We start from the raw sequence: 6273 nt of genomic DNA on the forward strand, positions 1-6273 counted from the left end.
TTATTGCACTTTGTGATGTTTTGCAAATGTAGTTTTAAGTGCCTGGAGAGCCATTCTAGCTGTCAGGGCCCTTCTACAACAACAGGGGAGAGAAAGAGAGAGATAGAGAGAGAGCACCCATCAAGCTAGGTTGAGAGAACATTGCACAAATCTCATCTTTGGGTGAGTTTCCTCACTCCGAAGGTCATCAAATCTTCACAAGAGAGCACTGTTCTGTTCGTACGTCTCATTTTGAATGTCAGAGTGACCCCCAACTCCTACATTAATACCTAAAACTCACCTCGAATTACTAGGTGGCCCTCCTATAGAGATATAAATACCTATCTAGGATGCAGGCATTATGACTAGGTTCTCTCTCTCTCTCTTTCTCTCTCTCTTGTTCCTTTTTGGGAGAATCTGTATAATTTTTGGATTATGTCATTGATGTAGAGGGATTGCACCCAGTGAAAGAGAAGGTGCAAGAAATGGTAAGGCAACTACATCATGCCTGAAATCACATTTGAAAGTATTCCTAAATTATAGTGTCTGCCTGGGATTCTTTTTGCAAAGTTTCTCCAGTTAGCTAGTATACAGGCCCTACAGGTGAGCTGCTGACCACATTCCTTTTGATTGGTCTCAGATGGCAGCTACTAATGTTTGGGTACTTGACAGGTACTTGTGACCTGGATTGGCCACTGCTGGAAACAGGATACTGGGCTTGATGGACCTTTGGTCTGACCCGGTATGGCATGTTCTTATGTACTATTTGAATAGTCTGGGAAATAAAACCTGGTAATTTTAGACCTAGAAGGTTTAGAAGCCCCTTGTGGTTGGTTTCTATTACATTGGCATTACTAATTTTAAAAATAGATGGTCTGAGTCAATACAATCTGGTCTTTTGAATATGCATTCAGCCTGTAACGGAGGTGCTATTATTACAGATGTAATACAAGAACAACAGCTACAGGTGTTAGGGATGTGGAGAGGTAAAATTTTGTTTCAGTTTGATTGTTCATTTTGTAGGTCACAGTCAATCGTTTGGTTCATTTCAAGTGCTGATACATTTTCATTTGTTCATTTTATTTTTCATTTGCTTCCCATTATAGTTAGAGTTTCTGATTTTAAGTTTTAATTGATACACCCCTTTGCAAAAAAAAAAAAAAAAAGTGTTTATTAGATAAACACCAGAAAAACATCACTTCCCCTAGGGCTTTCTCATCCTTCTTTTGTCTACCCTGGACCATTTGATTTGTTTTTTTGCATTTTTCATGCTAACAACTCCTTAGCTGCACAAATGAAAAGGAAAAGACGAGTGAAAAATAAAAAACAAAACGCAGGAGAACCCAAATCCACGGGGCGGTGGGCAGGTTTGCTGAGGACTAACATCCTGCTGTCCTAGAGAACACTTGTTAAAGATAAACAACTGCGCTTTATCCTAGGACAAGCAGGATGGTAGTCCTCACAGATGTGTGAAAATCAAGCTCCAGACTGTTCCCTGCAACAACCAAGAGCAACAGGTACTGAACAAGGTGCAAACAGGCACAACAACAACTGCGGAGCTGTTGGTCAGTAGTGGGACAGTAGAGATGTGAATCGGAACCAGAATCGGTTCGGATTCTGGTTCCTATTCACATGTGTGGTTTTTTCAATCGGGCCCAATCGCGGTTTTGTTTATCGGCTGCGCCCGAGCCGATAAACAAAAAACCCGCCCCAACCCTTTAATACTAACCCCTTTGCTTCCCCCACCCTCCTGACCCTTCCAAAAACATTTTACAGGTACCTGGTGGTCCAGTGGGGGTCCCGGGAGCGATCTCCCGCTCTCGGGCCATCGGCTGCCACTAATAGAAATGGCACCAATGGCCTTTGCCCTTACCATGTGACAGGGTATCCGTGCCATTGGCCAGCCCCTGTCACATGGAGGGAGCACTGGATGGCCGGCACCATCTTTATTAGTGGCAGCCGGCCATCCAGGGTCGGGGTGGGTTTAGGGGTTATTTTTGTGTGCCGTTTTTCCCGCCCTCCCCCAAAATGATAAGAGAACCCCCACGATCAATATCGTGGGGTTTCCCTATCGTTTCGAGGGAGCCCCCGATTTCTGACGATTTTGAAATTATCGACGATATTGATCTGCTGAAACATTTAGCTGACACTAGAGTAGTTTTCCACAGGCGTATAGTACAACATTGCTTACATAACAATAATCTGAATGAGAGAGTAATCAGAAGGAAATCTTTTCTATAACCTCATCACAAAAGTAACTGCCTGAAGTATGCAAAATAAAACCTTCATAAGCTTGAAACTTTTTAGAACAAAGTGCTTTGGACTGATGAAATGAAAATTTACCTGTTCAGACACAGCCACACATGATATCTTTGAGAAAAAAAAGGTGAACTATTTGAAAAAAAGCATATCATATGAACCGATAAGCACAGGGGTGGATCTATTATGCTATGGGATTGTGTGGCAACAAGAGGCACAGAATAATTTATATGGGTGGAAGGAATCATAGAAACATGATGGCAGAAAAAGACTGTATGGCCCATCCAGTCTGTTCATCCATCTAATTAATTTAGCATTATAATTCCCATCTCTTCCTTAGAGATCCCCTGTATTTATCCTATATGGGATGCTATGACGGTCTTAGCCCATGTTGCAGTTTGCATGCATATAATCATGAAATGCAGCGAGCAAGCCGAAATGAACTCATCAATCCCAAGAACAATGCAAGTATTGATTTCCATAGTTGATAGGGGGGATGGAACAGCTCCCCTATGAGGAAAGGCTGAAGAGGTTAGGGTTGTTCAGCATGGAGAAGAGTCGGCTGAGGGGATATGATGGAGGTCTTTAAAATCATGAGAGGTCTTGAACGAGTAAATGTGAATCAGTTATTTACACTTTCGGATAATAGGACTAGGGGGCACTCCATGAAGTTAGCAAGTAACACATTTAAGACTAATCGGAGAACATTCTTTTTCACTCAATGCACAATTAAGCTCTGGAATTTGTTGCCAGAGGATGTGGTTAGTGCAATTATTGTAGCTGGGTTCAAAAAAGGTTTGTATAAGTTCGTGGAGGAGAAATCCATTAACTGCTATTAATCAAATTGACTTAGGGAATAGCCATTGCTATTAATTGTATCAGTAGCATGGGATCTTCTTGGTGTTTGGGTTCTTGCCAGGTTCTTGTGGCCTGGTTTGGCTTCTGTTGGAAACAGGATGCTGGGCATGATGGACCCTTGGTCTGACCCAGTATGGCAATTTCTTATGTTCTTATCCCATGCTTTTTTTTACTTCAGATGTTTTTGTCTCCACCACTTCCACTGGGAGGGTGTTCTATGCATCTTCCACCCTCTCTGTAAAGAAATATTTCCTAAGATTACTCCTGAGTCTACTCCCTTTCAACCTCATCTCATGACCCCTTGTTCTAGAGCCTCCTTTCCATTGACAGAGGCTCACCTCCTATGCATGGAAACCGTTGAGATATATGAATGTCTCTGTCATATCTCCCCTATCTCAGCTTTCCTGTCGGGTATACATGTTTAGATCTTTAAGTCTCTCCTCATATGCTTTAGAATGAAGACCACCGACCATTTTAGTAGCCACTCTCTGGACCAACTCCATCTTATTTATATCCTTTTGTAGGTGTGATCTCCAGAATTGGTTCACAGTATTCCAAGTGAAGTCTCACCGGGGACCTATGCAGGGGCAAAATCACTTCCTTTTTTCTGCTGACCATTGGTTGTTCCCTATGCAACCAAGCATCTTTCTGGCTTTTTCTGATGTTTTATCTACCTGTTTGGCTTCAAATAAATAACAACATATCCCAGAAGCTAATGTCCCACAGTCAGTGAAGAAACTGAAGTGGAAAAGAGGTTGGCTATTTCAGCAAGACTCTGAAACATTTATTGGAAAAAAACTGATCGAGGTCAGGAAATAAAAAATAAATTGCATGCTATATAAATATTTTGTTTAAAAGTGAGATAAGAGAAAAAGAATAAAAGCACAAAACTTCTATGAAATCCAGCTGCCATTCCTTAAGTTTGTGGAACAAAAAAGGTAATGCTTCTGGCAAACCACTACCAGCTAAGAATTAAACATTTTCTATTCATACTGTTACCTAGTAAAGATAAGATGAATCTTCAGGAAAATGGTATTTTTAAAAAAAATATTGGGGATAAAATGCTAATGATTCCGTTCTGACCTTGTGATACAGTACCACTGTCACCTGTAGAGTTGCAGTAGCAGACACAACACAGGGAATGCAATATTTCACTCAGTTGAGCTGATTTATCCAATGTTGAACAGTTTATTTTACTCTGTCTCACCTTATTAACATTAAGCTTTCTGTCCATGCAGGTCACGTTAGACAGAAGACTGTGCTTCAGTTTTTGAGTCTTCTTGTCTTTCCAACTGTGAGAGGCAGAGAGATTTACAGTTGTCCTGCTTTCTGCTAGTAAAACAATCTCCCCTGTGTGAGAGAATATATGAGATATATGTTATCTTTTTCTGTTCTTGTTTTTTAGAAACTATAAACAATAAAACAGAAGTTGAAAAAATGTGAGTTGCAGTATCTTGGGAAAGACATGAAAACTTTGGAAATCACTGAACTATTATCTATCTCTTTGGATCTTGCTTACTGAGCCACAACACTTCAAACATCTCCTGTTTTTACATATTTTCTCTCTTTCTTCATTAAAGAGATATTACAATATGCAGATAACTTTCAGACATCCCAACACAGCCCCATATGCACTTGTATAGTGCATATGGGGCTGATAACATATTTTAGAACCTGCACGGATCCAGCTGCATAGATTTTAAAATATGCTTATCTTCACCCCCAGAAGTACATGTGAGATTTTTCATACATGCACGCATACCTCCAGTTTTGCTGGGGCAGGATATTTCAGAAATGGCCCTCCCAGCAAGACAATCAAACTTCAGCACCAGGGGTGTGGCTAGACCGGCTTCCCTGGTGTTGAGGGATGACAAATGGCTGTTTCCCATTCAGGGAGTCCAAAAAAATTCCTAAACCTTGCAGGAGGCAAGGTCTCCAAAGAGATTTTAACTTTGAAGCCTCCTATCTCTGCAGGGTAAATACCTTGATGAAAATAGGGGAGTGGCTGGAGACTGAGGGAAAAGGTTGGGGGTCGGGGTGGGGATGGGGATGGGGAAAAGGGGGAAGCTAAGAGGAGGGAGCAGGGTGGAGCATATCTGGATATCACAAGGGATGGCAAAGAGCCACTGAGGAGGTCACAGAATCTGATACATTTCACTAAAAGCATTTTATTCCTCTTTCTCCTCTGTATAGATTGAGGACCTCAAGAAGAAAGCCTGGGAAATTCACCACCTGCAGGGAGACTGGTTGCAGCAATTATGTGTGTCAGGCAAGAGGAGGCCGGTGGTAATTTCCCTAAACACCCATCAGGGAATTGTCAACATAGTCTGTCTTCTTCCTTCACAGTCCTCACTATTACCCTTCCACTCAACAATACTCTGTTTCTGTAATTAGCTGCAAGAAACTCTCATGCTCATAAATTTTCTTCCTTCTTGCGACCATAGCTGTCCATCCAGAGGCATGGTAGACACCACACAATCTCTGCTTCATGATCTTATATGCACTCACAGGCCAACTATAGAAGATTGTAGAGTGTTAGAACCTACGCCAAATACTGTTTCCAAAGTGGACCCTTTGCCTTGTGACAGCATAATGGCTGTTGATAGGTTTGAATCCATGAAACACTCCAACCCATACCACCCAGGCTACCTCAGAGCCCTTGTCATTAGGTAGGCACCATGCTGTAAAGGAGCGCAGTACAAAAGCCATTTCTCAGGGAACATATATATTTGTGTTCACTTTTCCCATAAATGGAATGCACTCCTACGGTTTTTATGGTGCTGCACATCACACCGCAGTGTACCTAGCTCACAAAGTGACACACATTTTTTTTCTCTATTCTATTCACAGACACCATCAGCTCTGAGGACAAGAAAGAGTACCCAGCCCCTCCTGATGTGCTGGTTGCAGATCGTCCGGCAGCCACCACCACCATCACCATACCCTGAAGCAGTACAGGAGTACAGTTATGTCTCTTCTAAGGAAATCGTTTTGTATCGTTCTTGAATTATGAATGTGTAGTTCGTACATCACCTAGTGGCCTCGGCTTTAGGTGATTAATAAATCTTAGTAAAGCAGATACCTTCTCAACTGCTGCCCCTGGCCATCAGCCTCAACAGGCTCGCCTTCCTCTCCCCTCCCCTGTAGGACTGCCTTCACATTTTGCACTGGGACCTT

At 42.0% G+C, this 6273-nt stretch overlaps 1 long non-coding RNA gene across 1 annotated transcript in view; it reads left to right on the forward strand.

Annotated features, from left to right (window-relative positions):
- The window catches only part of LOC115086120, a 92504-nt gene extending 87128 nt beyond the window's left edge, over positions 1-5376 (forward strand). The window contains exons 2-3 of the long non-coding RNA XR_003855084.1: positions 4502-4535; positions 5290-5376. This is a non-coding gene — a long non-coding RNA (uncharacterized LOC115086120). The remainder of the gene's footprint in view (positions 1-4501; positions 4536-5289) is intronic.
- The last annotated feature ends 897 nt before the right edge of the window (positions 5377-6273 follow it).

Source organism: Rhinatrema bivittatum, chromosome 2 (assembly GCF_901001135.1).
Source record: "Rhinatrema bivittatum chromosome 2, aRhiBiv1.1, whole genome shotgun sequence".
NCBI lineage: Eukaryota > Metazoa > Chordata > Amphibia > Gymnophiona > Rhinatrematidae > Rhinatrema > Rhinatrema bivittatum.